The sequence below is a fragment of the Oncorhynchus mykiss genome, chromosome 7 (genome assembly GCF_013265735.2).
Source record: "Oncorhynchus mykiss isolate Arlee chromosome 7, USDA_OmykA_1.1, whole genome shotgun sequence".
NCBI lineage: Eukaryota > Metazoa > Chordata > Actinopteri > Salmoniformes > Salmonidae > Oncorhynchus > Oncorhynchus mykiss.
Window position 1 is genome coordinate 67079207 of NC_048571.1, and position 14610 is coordinate 67093816.

A 14610-nucleotide genomic window follows, 5' to 3' on the forward strand; every position below is an offset into this window, starting at 1 on the left:
TAGTCTTGTTCATCTAGTAGTCTAGGAAGTGAAACACCACCATATACAGTCATTAAAAACCCACTACCCCATTCCACTATTTTGACCCTATCTCCTCCTGCACGATGCCAATGGCCTGGGAGGACGGGACACCACCCCTCAACACACCTTGTAACTCTTCTGAAGTCAAATCTCGTATACCCAAATACATCTCTGCAGCTGCCACTACAAAATATATTTTCTGTGATTTATGTTCCATTTCTGCAGTACAGTTGATAACCATTGCTATGAACGCTAAGAAGCCAACCTTACTGAATAATAAATCACTATTTTGATAACCATTGCTGTGAACGCTAAAAAGCCAACCTTACTGAATAATAAATAGGCAAACTCTTTTGCCTATCCCTTTGTGCTGGCACAAATCTACTACTCAGCATACGACACCTTCTACATTTCTCTGACTCTGGCCACTTCAACCTGCCTCTCTCAGGAGGCGCTGTGTTGAAGCCACCGAACAGCAATCTTGGTCCTCCTCCTCCACTGTAAAAAAATATATTAGAAGCCATAGAAATGCATTTATTAATTCGTTTTTGACATGTTTATTCTATTACAGACACCATAATGCATACTTTTGAATTATATGTGAACTAAACATACAAAAATAAATATAAAAACATTATACTTTTAGAGTACTTATGTTACTGTCCCCACTACAACAACAAAACACTTAAATGCTTGTCTTTTTGTCCTTGACATTTTTTTATTGAAATACTGTAGAATTCCATTAATTCCAGTGGAGGACTGCTCCTACTGGGGAGTCCCAATATGGCCGGCCGGTGGTTTCAAAGCCTCTCAATGGCCAATACATTGCACACGCAATCCAGGGTTTATAAACATTATGGGATAAAAACAACAATGTAAATCAGGGGTCTTCAACCTTTTCTTGCACAGAGACCCCGCCCATGGCAAATTAGCAACCTAGGGACCCCCAACCTATACAGTGCATTCGGAAAGTATTCAGACCCGTTCCCTTTTTCCACATTTTTTTACCGTTAGAGCCTTATGTTAAAATTGATTAAATTACATGTCTTTCCTCATCAATCTACACACAATACCCCATAATGACAAAGTGAAAACAAGAGACCTGAATTTGAGCTCAGGTGCATCCTGTTTCTATTGATCATCCTTGATATGTTTCTACAACTTGATTGGAGTCAACCTCTGGTAAATTCAATTGCTTGGACACGATTTGGAAATCCACACACCTGTCTATATAACATCCCACAGTTAACAGCGCTTGTCAGAGGAAGTGTCCTTACAGCTCCGAGACAGGATAGTGTCGAGTCACAGATCTGGGAAAGGGTACCAAAACATTTCTGCAGCATTGAAGGTCCCCAAGGACACAGTGGCACCATTATTCTTAAATCGAAGAAGTTTGGAACCACCAAGACTCTTCCTAGAGCTGGCCACCCAGCCAAATTGAGCAATCGGGGCCTTGGTCAGGGAGGTGACCAAGAACCCGATGGGCACTCTGACAGAGCTCCAGAGTTCCTCTGTGAAATGGGAGAATCTTTGAGAAGGACAACCATCTCTGTAGCACTCCACCAATCCGGCCTTTACGGTAGATTGGCCAGATGGGAGTCACTCCTCAGTAAAAGGCACATGACAGCCCACTTGGAGTTTGCAAAAATGCACCTAAAGGACTCAGATCATGAGAAACAAGATCCTCTGGTCTAATGGCCTTAACGCCAAGCGTCAAGTTTGGAGGAAACCTGGCAACATCCATATGGTGAAGCCTGGTGGTGGCAGCATCATACTGTGGGGACGTTTTTCAGCTGCACGGAATTGGAGACTAGTCAGAATCTAGGGAAAGATGAACAGAGCAAAGTACAGAGAGATCCTTGATGAAAACCATCTCCAGAGTGTTCATAACCTCAGACTGGGGTCCTGCAAATGCATCCAACAAGTTTGTAGAGTCACAAGCTTGGAATATGGGACCAAACATTAAACTTTTTACACATTTTTTAAATAAAAATATTACTTGTGTAACAATTGTATACAATAATATAATTCCAAAAATGTTCTGAAGATTTTGAGCAAACAATACAGCTCAGTATTTGAACTGTTTGCTTTATATAGACATCATTGTTCATCTTTATCAAGGGTGTCAATCATTTTGACCCCACTGTATATACAGTACCAGTCACACCTACTCATTCAAGGGTTTTCTTTATTGGAAAATGTTTCTACATTGTACAATAATAGTGAAGACATCAAACTATGAAATAACACATATGGAATCATGTAGTAACCAAAAAAGTGTTAAACAAATCAAAATATATGTTATATTTGAGATTCTTCAAAGTAGCCACCCTTTGCCTTGATGACAGCTTTGCACACGCTTGGCATTCTCTCAACCAGCTTTATGAGGTAGTCACCTGGAATGCATTTCAATTAACAGATGTGCCTTGTTAAAAGTTAATTTGTGGAATTTATTTCCTTCTTAACGCGTTTGAGCCAATCAGTTGTGTTGTGACCAAGGTGGAGTAGTATACAGAAGATAGACATATTTGGTAAAAGACCAAGTCCATATTATGGAAAGAACAGCTCAAATACGCAAAAAGAAAAAAAACAGTCCAACATTACTTTAAGACATCAGTCAATCCAGAACATTTCAAGAACTTTCAAAGTTTCTTCAAGTGCAATTGCTAAAACTATCAAGCACTATGATGAAACTGGCTCTCACGAGGACCGCCACAGGCAAGGAAGACCCAGAGTTACCTCTGCTGCAGAGGATAAGTTCATTAGAGTTAACTGCACCTCAGATTGCAGCACAAATAAGTGCTTCACAGAGTTCAAGTAAACATCTCAACATCAACTGTTCAGAAGAGACTATGTGGATCAGGTCTTCATCGTCAAATTGCTGCAAATAAACCACTACTAAAGGACACCAATAAGAAGAAGATACTTGCTGGGCCAAGAAACACGAGCAATGGACATTAGACCGGTGGAAATCTGTCCTTTGGTCTGATGAGTCCAAATTTGAGATTTTTTCTTCCAACCTCCGTGTCTTTGTGAGATGCAGAGGAGGTGAACGGATGATCTCTGCAGCACCCGATGTCACAAGAAGGCCAAAAATATCATCAAGGACGACAACCACCCGAGCCACTGCCTGTTCACCCCGCTATCATCCAGAAGGTGAGGTCAGTACAGCTGCATCAAATCTGGGACAGAGAGACTGAAAAACAGCACCAGACACAAGGCCACCAAACAGCACAAGGCCACCAGACTGTTAAACAGCCATCACTAACATAGAGTGGCCACTGCCAACATACAGACTCAAATCTCTGGCCACTTTAATACATGTAATAAATTGATTTAATAAAGGTATCACTAGTCACTTTAAATAACGGCACTTTAATAATGTCTACATATCCTACATTAGTACTCATCCCATATGTATATACTGTATTCTATACCATCTACTGCATCTTGCCTATGCCGCATGGTCATCGCTCATCCATATATTTGTATGTACATATTCTTATTCATCACTTTACATTTGTGTGTATAAGGTAGTCATGAATTTGTTAGATTACTCGTTAGATATTACTGCATTGTCGGAACTAGAAGCATAAGCATTTCGCTACACTTCCATTAACATTTGCTAACCATGTGTATGTGACCAATACAATTTGATTTGATTTGTGTGGTTCCCACCGTGAAGCATGGAGGAGGAGATGTGGTGGTGATTTGCTGGTGACACTGTCTGTGATTTATTTAGAATTCAAGGCACACTTAACCAGCATGGCTACTACAGCATTCTGCAGTGATAGTCCCTCTAAGGGCAAACCAGATGAGATGGCATATCATTTGTTTTTAAACAGGACAATGACCCAACACACCTTCAGGCTGTGTAGAGGCTATTTGATCAAGAAGGATAGTGATGGAGTGCTGCATCAGATGACCTGGCCTCCACAATCACCCGACCTCAACCCAATTGAGATGGTTTGGGATGAGTTGGACAGCATAGTGAAGGAAAAGCAGCAAACAAGTGCTCAGCATATGTGGGAACTCCTTCAAGACAGTTGGAAAAGCATTACAGGTGAAGCTGGTTGAGAGAATGCCAAGCTTGTGCAAAGTTATCATCAAGGCAAAGGGTGGCTACTTTGAAGAATTTCAAACATAAAATGTATTTTGATTTGTTGAACACTTTTTGGGTTACAAAATAAATCCATATGTGTTATTTCATAGTTTTGTTGTCTTCACTATTATTGTATTATAGAAAATAAAACAAATTAAGAAATAATTTGAATGAGTAGGTGTGTCCAAACTTTTGTCTGGTACATGCCAACAAATTCTGTTAGTTTCGATTAATTGGAAAAATGCATTTTCAAAGCGATAAATCAACTTTTTTAAATGCTAATAAATGCTACTCAAGATGGATCAATAAGCAAATATTATTTAATCTTCCTGCTTTCCTTCTCCAAGAGAAAAGTATGTGTACTGCAAAGGTGATCTGAAAATATAAGAAGGAAAACCAAGTGGATATTTGTTAAGGGAATTTGTATCTATAATGACTCATTATTATTTCAATCAGGATGTACTAATCAGAATACTGGTAAAATTGCTCAAGTTTGATATTGATATTCAAGTCATGTAATACCAAAAAGTAAATAACAAACATATGAATCATCTGTACATCATGCCACCTATTTTACAGTCTATAGAAGTATTCATTATTCTGATTTTGTATCTTGTGTCTGTGTCATTAACATACAAAGATACTGAACTTGCCACTGATATTTCTGTCATTTTTAAATACTTATCAATGTAGTCAAGTGATTGTGGCCATTGCTGAACATAAATGGATAATCTAATATATGTTACTATGTCAAATATGTTTTTATAGCTGACATCAATATTTAATTCTTGATTAAGAGCTCTGTTCTCAAATAGAATGCGGTATTGGAAGTATAAATGGCAACCTAGTCACAATGGAAATTAAGCCTCCCAAACTGTGGGTTCAATTTCACTGAGTATTTATAGAATAGGTCACTTGTGATCTACCGTTTCTTAATGTTGTGAAAATGCTGTTCTGTGAAGGATATCAGTTACTGGAGTTCAGACATTGTTTTGGTCTTATGTTGAAGCTAATCTCCCCTAATGCACCTTGGCACTGCAGAGGATCCCAGTTTAACTGTGGAGAAGCTCTCACATGTCACCGGCATACTGTTCCAGAATCCTTGCAAGTCTTTCATGTGACTAACAAGCAAAGTTGGGCCTAAACAGTTGTCAGTCTGTGGACTTGATAGAATGATGATAACACATGACAGTGGAAACAGGCTTATCTCCTTGAAAAGTACATTTAAAGGACTGCAGAATTTTAAAAAAATACACAGTACCAGTCAAAAGTTTGGACACACCTACTCATTCAAGTGTTTTTCTTTATTTTTACTATTTTCTACAATAACATATATGGAATAATTTAGTAACCAAAAATGTGTTAAACAAATCAAAATATGTTTTAGATTTTAGATTCTTCAAAGCAGGCACCCTTTGCCTTGATGACAGCTTTGCATTCTTGGCATTCTCTCAGCCAACTTCATGAGATTGCTGGAAAAGCATTCCAGGTGACAGTCTTGAAGGAGTTCCCACATATTCTGAGCACTGTAGTTTCATAGCCTTACCACCGATCAAGTAACATTCAAATCCTGTTGCTGCAGGATTATTTTGCTACGACAATACTGGTCAAAGTAAGATCCTTTACACCTATAACTGCAAAAAAGAAACTTGCCACTGATTTATGCCTCTGTAAGTCAATCAACCACTCCACAGATTTGACCCTCTGTTCTTCATCTGTATAATACTTGGCAAGATGTGAAATCAACCTCACCATAATGATGTTTCCTGGTAGTTAAAACCTATTGATACTACCTATCCTGGATCCGGGAGCGTTGTCATCAACTGACACTAATTAGCATAACGCAACGGATATAAATATTACTAGAAAATATTCCTAATCACAAGTTAAATATATTGAAACACAGCTTAGCCTTTTGTATAAAAATGTGTAAACTTCTCAGAAATGTCTTAATGCCCTCCATCTTGGCCTGTTCAATATCATCTTTCCACAAGGAAAGAATGAGAGCTAATTCACAATATATCATTCGATCATATAGGGAAGTAAGGAGTGGCTCGAATTATATGTTGTGAATTAGCTCGCATTCTTTCCTTGTGGAAAGATGATATTGAACAGGCCAAGATAGAGGGCATTAAGACATTTCTGAGAAGTTTACACATCATAAAATAGGTAATATATTCAATCCAAATCCGATACTTGATCTCTTACCCTCCCCTGTGTTCTTATTAGGATGGAATATAAATATAGCTGCCTACTCAGCAATGCTCTCACAGCCTAGTTTTTTGTCACCAAGTGTGACAAAGCCTTATTTTGTGTCAACTTTTGATATAAAACTGTCTTGCTCTCTTCAGTCATGATTTAGCCCCTCGTTGGAAATGCAACTGTAAGTCAAAGTTCTTCTGCCATTTTTCAGCAAAAAATAATATGTCAAACCCATGTTAGTTTTTATGTTGTACCTCTTCCATTTTAACATTTTGTGTCAAGTAGATGTATATGATAACCATCAGTTTAAGATTTGCAGGTAGCTTACTCTCTTTTACAATACTGGTTTGTGGTAAGTAAATGGTAAATGGATTTACGTGCTGGACTGATTTTGTCCTGTGAATTAAATGACAAATTAGAAGAACAGAGCGTGTCCTTGCTCACTTAGTACAGTAGGACTAACATTTGACAAATGCTTGCAAGACTAATTGGTAAAACACCTCTTTTTTTATTTTTTACATTACCGAGATATTAACATGACACTCTTCATAGAACAATAGGACTAAGTTAGCTAAATGTGTTATTTTTAGAAAGACTTTCCTTCTTTTTTTGTGTATCTGCGCTTACCTTCATACAGGCATACATACAGTACCAAGCTAATAGAATAGTGTGGAGTGGAAGATGAGGCTGCAATGTCATTTGTGGTATGAGGCTCTATCACTGTCTTTCTTAACAACAAAGCAACTGCTTAAAACATTAAAGGGGTTGGAGTCTCATGAAATACTAACAGAAATGTCATAAGATTGCTAACAGCAATCTGGTTGTGATCTAATGGTTGCCATTTATTGACTTGCAGAACCATAAAACATCTGCATTTTAGACTTTAATTTCCCTTATATCTGGATGTAGTACTGCTGTGTGAACAACATCTTAATATCCCCATCCCAATTTTAAGTTGCATTTTCACAGCTTTATTCTAAATGCATGAACATTGATCTTTCATGTAGTTTTCACCATCAGATCAGTGCAATAGCCACTTCAGTTAACTTCATTTGAGGATATTCTGCTGAATGATGTGTTGATTAACAGAGGCCAGTAAATAAAGTGGGCAGTAATTGTCTTATGAGGTTTTAGAGAACTGACACCCCCAGACAAATGGATAGATGTATGATACTGACAGCCTATTCATGGGAAAACAAAGGAATGCCAGTTTTATCAAAGGACTGATATGGACACAATAATGGCATAGCTCAGCTACACGCTGAAAGAGACACCAGGTGGTCTGTTTAGATGCTGTTATAATTCAAATGCAAACATGGATGACTGAGAAAAACAAATTGATACAATTTAAGGCCAAATAATAATGCAGGCACTAGTGATGGGGATGTGAGCATGTGGGGCTGATGAGATGTAGTCATTGTTTGTGTGCACTGAAAGTAAAGGGGCTGAATAATTTTGCACGCCCAATTTTTCAGTTTTTGATCTGTTAAAAAAGTTTGAAATATCCAATAAATGTCGTTCCACTTCATGATTGTGTCCCACTTGTTGTTGATTCTTCACAAAAAAATACAGTTTTATATCTTTATGTTTGAAGCCTGAAATGTGGCAAAAGGTCGCAAAGTTCAAGGGGGCCGAATACTTTCGCAAGGCACTGTATGTCCCCAATACTAAAAAATCTGTAAAGGAATATGATACTCACAGCTTCCTCAGCCGCTCTCTTGTAGGCCTTCATTTCCAACTGAAGCTAGATCCTGCAGCCTGCTCACATTTTTCTTCTCCTCTTCAGTCTGTAGAATTTACAAGAGTTGGAAATGTCCTGTCAAATACTCCACTGCAGTACACAATATCTTTTATTTTTATAATCAATGAATCATGGTTATACCTGGTAGATGAGCTCCTTGACTCTTCTTTCATATTTGCGAACACCTTTAATGACTTCAGCTCCACGTCTCTGTTCAGCATCAACTTCACCCTCCAGTTCTTGGACCTTACCTTACTTTTCTCAGTTAAGGTCTCATATACAATGTAGCTTGCTCTACACCTGTACATGCTGTAATGTATAGTACATACCATAGCCTCCAGTTTCTGGAGTTGTTTCTATCCTCCCTTCATGGCCAGGTTCTCAGCCTCATCCAGGCAGTGTGCCAGGTCCTTGACTGTGACCTCCGGGTTCTTCTTCATCCTCTCCAGGTGACTGCTGGTGTCCTGCTCCTTCTTCAACTCCTCTGCCATCATGGCAGCCTGGAATAATATGTTGTGTACATTGATTATATGAACACTTCTGCAGTAGTTGTAAAAGGTAAATGATATGATAGTTACTGATGATGTATGAACAATTAAATGTCCAAACTATTTTTACTTATCACATTGTAAGATATTGTTATTATATACAAAAGCCAGAACATGAAACTCACATCAGTAATAGCCTTCTTGGCCTTCTCCTCTGCACTTCTTGCCTCCTGGACGGTGTCTTCCATTTCATCTTGGACCTGAGTGAGGTCAACCTCCAGCTTCTTCTTAGTGTTGATGAGGCTGATATTCTGTATGAATTGGGGGCATTTAATCACATTGCAAAACATGATTGTACCTCACCCCATTTGTAACCGAGAGAAAGTTAATATTTTATATGTACCTGAGAGTGCAGGAGTCCTACACGCTCGCTGGCATCAACCAGCTCCTGCTCCGCCACTTTGCGGCCTCTCTCAGTCTGTTCCAGGGCAGCCCTCAGTTCTTCAATTTCAGCCATCATTAGGTTATTCCTGCGCTCCACCATAGATACCTGCTCCTTCATGTCATCTGCGACATGGACGGCGTCGTCAAGTTGCAGTTGGGCATCGTGAGGATATTTGTAAAATGTATTTTAACAACATCTAAAGAGAAAGAACAATCCATGTGGGACTCAATACAAAAATAAAGTTTATACCTTGAGTGCTCCCTGGACATTCCTCCGCTGTTTTTGGGCTTCAGCAGCCTGACGGTTGGCATGGCTCAGCTGAATCTCCATCTCATTGAGGTCTCCCTCCATCTTTTTCTTGACTCTCATAGCATCATTCCTACCCCTGATCTCAGAGTCCAGAATGCTCTGCATGGAGTCCATCACGTTCCTCTTGATCTGCTCTATCTCCTCATCCTTCTCCGCCAGCTTCCTGTCAACTTCCCCTTTGATCTGGTTGAGCTCCAGCTGTATACGAAGAATCTTGGATTCCTCATGCGCCAGTGTGCCCTATAGAATTGAACAATAACCAAACCATTAAATAATGTAGTGATGTAGGAATGACATGTATATTATCAAGATCACTTTGTTGAGATAAAAACTATTGGGGTGTACACCTCTGCTTCTTCTAGTGCAGCCGGGATTTCTGCCTTCTCATTCTCCACAGTCTTCTTTGCCTTATCCAGTTCATGGATGCTCTTTCTAGACTCACCAACCAGTTCAGTCAGGTCAGAGATCTCCTCTATTGAAATGAAAAAGGGAGGGAAATGAATAACATTGTGGATTTGTATCCACACATACCAGAGCATAGATGGTGCATTGTTAAAAAGAGAGTGATTTATTTTAATTTCCCCATACGCTGCAGGTTCTTGTTCTCTCTCTTCAGTGTCTCCGGGTGGTCCAAAGCTTCTTCATATGAATTCTTCATCTTGAACAGTTCAGTGCTGAGAGAGCGAGCCTCTTTCAGAGACCCTTCTAGCTCTGCCTGGCCCTCCTCATACTTCTGCTTCCACTCGACCAGAACCTGGGAGCACAGTTAAGTAAATGAATATGCAAGAATTCATAATGTATAGATTTGACTGTATTTCATTGATATCTTTGTCAAAACGTTACCCTGTCAAAAATCCTTTGCTTCTTGTCAAGCTGGGCAGCCAAAGCATTAGCTCTCTCCACATCAATCATGAGATCCTCCACTTCACCCAGCAGTCTTTGCTTGGTCTTCTCCAGAGAAGCACACTAGGAGTTTGTTTCTTCAACAACTTCCTGCGCATCTTGCAGATACTGGGTAAGCTTTTTCCTGTAAAAAGACAGAAGAAAATTCTAATTTTAGCCATTGTAGGTACTTTGGTGATTATGAAGATAGAGTGGTAGAATGTTTTTTAAATTACTTGGCATCCTCAAGCTCCTCAGTGCGCTGAATGGCATCAGTCTCATATTTGGTTCTCCACTGAGCGACCTCGCTGTTGGCCTTGGACAAGGCACACTGCAGCTCAGCCTTGGCCTCCTGCTCTTCCTCAAACTGCTCCCGAAGCAGATCACAGTAATGTTGGGCTGACTGCACACCATGGGCTAGGACATTTTTGGCCTAATGGTCAGCAGTAACAAAACAAAAGTTAAAATTAAGCACTTCATCAAAATGGAACATTTATATGAATCACAAAGAGGCAGTATAGTAGAAGATGGCAGTTGACCTTCACATCCTCTTCAATATACCTCTTGAGTTCCTCAATCTGCTGTGTGTAAGCCTGCTTAGCCCTGGTCAGCTGTGAAACAAGATATTCTTTCTCCTCCATTTGACGACCAAGTTCACCTGATTGAGACAGAAAGTTGGAAGTTAGGTTTATTGGTATTATGGAAAACAAACAGAAATACTAACCTTCCCTTTTAAACTCACCATTCTCAGTCAGAAGCCTTGCTCTCTGAACATTTATGTCATTAAGTTGGTGGACATGCTCATCATTCTTTATCTTTAATTCACTCAATTGACCTTCAAGGGTTCAGCACATTCTTTCTACATTACCCTATCAAGAACGTTTAACAGGTTATTTTTCATTATTTTCATCAGGTTATTTTTTTTTTTAATATTCTGGCAACCACATCATCTCCCACCTTTGCTTTGGCGATAGCTTCCATATTGCTGGAGAGGTCAACAATCTCCATTTTGTATTCACTCTTCTCCTTCTCCAACTTCTGTTTGACACGCTGGAGGTTGTCGATTTGCTCTCCCAGTTCTGCCACAGTGTCGGCCTGCTTCTTACGGAGAGCAGCAGCGGTGGCCTCATGCTGCAGTGTGGACTCTTCAAGATCATGACGCAGCTTCTGGAACTCAGCCTCACGCTTCTTGCTCATCTCAATCTGAACAGATGTTGCACCACCAGCCTCTTCAAGTCTCTCACTGATCTCCTCAAGTTCCCTAGAGAGATCAGACCTCTGCTTCTCAACCTTGGCACGAGCAGCACGTTCAGCTTCAATCTCCTCCTCCAGCTCCTCAATACGGGCCTGAAACATACAATGGATTTAAATGTTTATTTGCTTAAAACATTACATATTTAAATAGGGCTCCATAATGTATCTATGTTATTAATCTTATTTGTTGTGGCATATTGAACTGACAGATCACCTGGAGTTATTTGATTTTCTTCTGAAGCTGAGCACCAAATGCCTGCTCATCTTCAATTTTGCTGAGAAGTTGGCTTGTCTCAAAGTCTTTCCTGTTTTGGATAAAAAAGTATATATTAAAATATATATCAGGCGATCCCTTCTAGAGAATGGTTCAACAACTGCTTAGATTTTAAATGTACTTCTTGATCTTCTCATCAGACTGCTTCTTGTCATTCTCCAGGTCCATCAAGGACTCCAGGGCCAGTTTCAGATCTCCTTCAAGCTTCCTCTTGGCTCTCTCAAGGTCCATGCGGAGGGGTACCCTCCAACTAGACCACACAAGAACAGTTTCACAATATTAAGTAAACAGTACATTTATTTTATTTCCTTGGATGATAACATGACGCTGTTTTAAGAGGGCTATGTATGACCTTGGTTGTCACATCTCTTACTCACATCATCCACTTGCTGTTCAAGTTTGGTCTTGGTCTTGGTCAGAGTGTTGAATTTGTCTTCCTCTGCCTAGAGATCATTAAGGACCTGCTGGTGTGCCTCTTGAGGGCTTTCTTCTCCTTGGTTAACTTGATAATGCACTCATCTTGAGAAGACATCTCCTCTGTCATGTTTTTAACCTAAATTGAATTATTTCATATAAAATCATCAATGCTTTGTCTTTTACATTTAAAATTAATACACAACTTCACAACCTCGTCATAAAAGGTAAACCTTATTTTCAGTGGCATGTTTCTCTTTCTCCACTTTGGCCAAGGTGAGCTCCAAGTCATCAATGTCTTTCTTAAGCTCAGAGCACTCATCCTCCAATTTTCTCTCTTTGGCAGTCAGCTCAGCATTGATCTCCTCCTCATCCTCCAACCTCTCAGTAATCTCTTTGAGTTTGGCTTCCATCTGGATCTTACTCTTGATGAGTCCCTCACATCTTTCCTCAGCACCAGAGAGAGTATTCTCTTCCTACAGCAGATTAAATATAAATTAAACAACACTGGAAATCAAAGGCAAATTAAATGACATCAAAAATAATTGTATTAAACAAGCAATTTGTTAACTTACAGATGCTATCTGTAGCTGCAGGTCATTATTTTTCCTGCAGAAGAGAAACCATTTTCTCCTCTAGTCCTTTTATCTTGGCCAAGGCCTTTGCCAGATCCTCCTTAATTTTCTCAAAGTTTTCCTTCATTGCGGCCATCTCTTTTTCAGCTTCTGCTGATTTTAAAAGAGGCTTGATCTTGAAGTACAGCTTCATCCATGGCCACTGTTTTACGTTCATAAATGAGCGGATGTTGTATTGGATGGAGTAAATTGCTTCTCTGTTAATAATAATCATTTAAAAAACAGTTTCTCATCTCGCATATCCTCCAGAGTACCCAGAAGACCAGCTTTGAAGAACACCTATAGGAATATTGATCTTTATTATATTTATAGAAAATACAGAGCTACAATTTTTTTCAATTGAGCTCAATGTTTGTGGTTTTTGTGGGAAAAGTGATACTGCAGTCCATTGCTCTACCTTAGTGTGCCCAAACTTGTACTGACTCTTGTCCACATCTATTGATCCCAGGAGCTTCTCTGAAGCCTTCTTGTTGTCAATAAATTGTCCATCAGGGATGACACTTGCATTCAATACTTTGTATCTGACATGATGATTAAGGGTGATATTAAAACTATATACAATAGGAAATACATTAGTATGTGATGTGATCATGCCTGTGAAAGAAGAATAATTGAAATGACTGGACATCTTACAGAATATCCATATCTACTAATAATATGCATATATTAGCAACTGGGCCTGAGTAGCAGGCAGTTTACTCTGGGCACCTTATTCATCCAAGCTACTGAATACTGCACCCAGCCATAAGAAGTTTTAACAAAGTTAACCATTTTCACTGTCATGCCCAAAATGTATTTCAATCTGTCAGGCATCCCCTTGGCAGCAAGAGCCTCTCGGTGGATGCTGCACTGTACCCAAGTGGTGTTGGGAGCAACTGCTTGCATGCGCGTTACCACTCCACTATGTCTCTTGTCATGACTTTTGCACCATCAGTACAGATACCAACACATCTTGACCACCAAAGTCCATTTGATGTCACAAAGCTGTCCAGTACTTTTCAAATCTCATGTTGCCCTGGTTTTCAGTGGTTTGCAGAAGAGGATGTGTTCCTTAATTGACCCCCCATAAACGTAACGGACATACTGTACGTCAGGAGCTGTGCCAGGCCCACCACATCTGTTGACTTATCCGGCTGTAACGCATATAATTCACTAATTGTTTCAAAATATATCCTGCCATGTCACTGATGTGTCGTGAAACAGTGTTGTTTGATGAAGACATTGTCCGTATAGTTTTTTTGCCTTCTCCTCCAACATTGTCCCAACCATATCCGCGGCAGCAGGAAGAATGAAGTCCTCCACAATAGTATGGGGCTTGTCTGTCCTAGGTAGCTCACCATATAAGACGCTTCTAGCCCCTTGTTATTAATGGTATCTGTTGCTTTTATACATGTCTTACTACTCGAAAGCTGTCTTTATTCTCACTCAAAAAACTCCCATGGCTTATTTTTCAAATTGTCATGTTTCGTTTCTAAATGTCTGCTTATGAGTGAAGGTTTCCCGCGAGAGAGTAACGGTTAATGTAATTGGATGTTAATTATTTGACTAGGCTACCTGTATTTGACATTGTGTTGTTATTTCGCTGAACACTAGATGGTTTCATTTTATTTTTGACATTGAAATGAGGCTACTCAGGGGAGAAAAAAAACCTCACCCAAACATATAGCCCTGTTGGAGAATATAAATGTACTGTTTGAAAATGTGAGAAAAAAAAATGTAAATCACATTTTTATTTGGCATACCCCCGACGGCATTGCACGTACCCCATACCCCAGTTTGGGAATAACTGGCCTAATGCAGTAATGTAAGTGTGACTTTTCAGCATCCAGCTGTAGAACACCCT

General features: G+C 39.5%; 1 pseudogene; it reads right to left on the reverse strand.

Annotated features, from left to right (window-relative positions):
* Positions 1-76: 76 nt before the first annotated feature.
* Positions 77-13411, reverse strand: LOC110529006 (annotated as a pseudogene).
* Positions 13412-14610: the final 1199 nt, after the last annotated feature.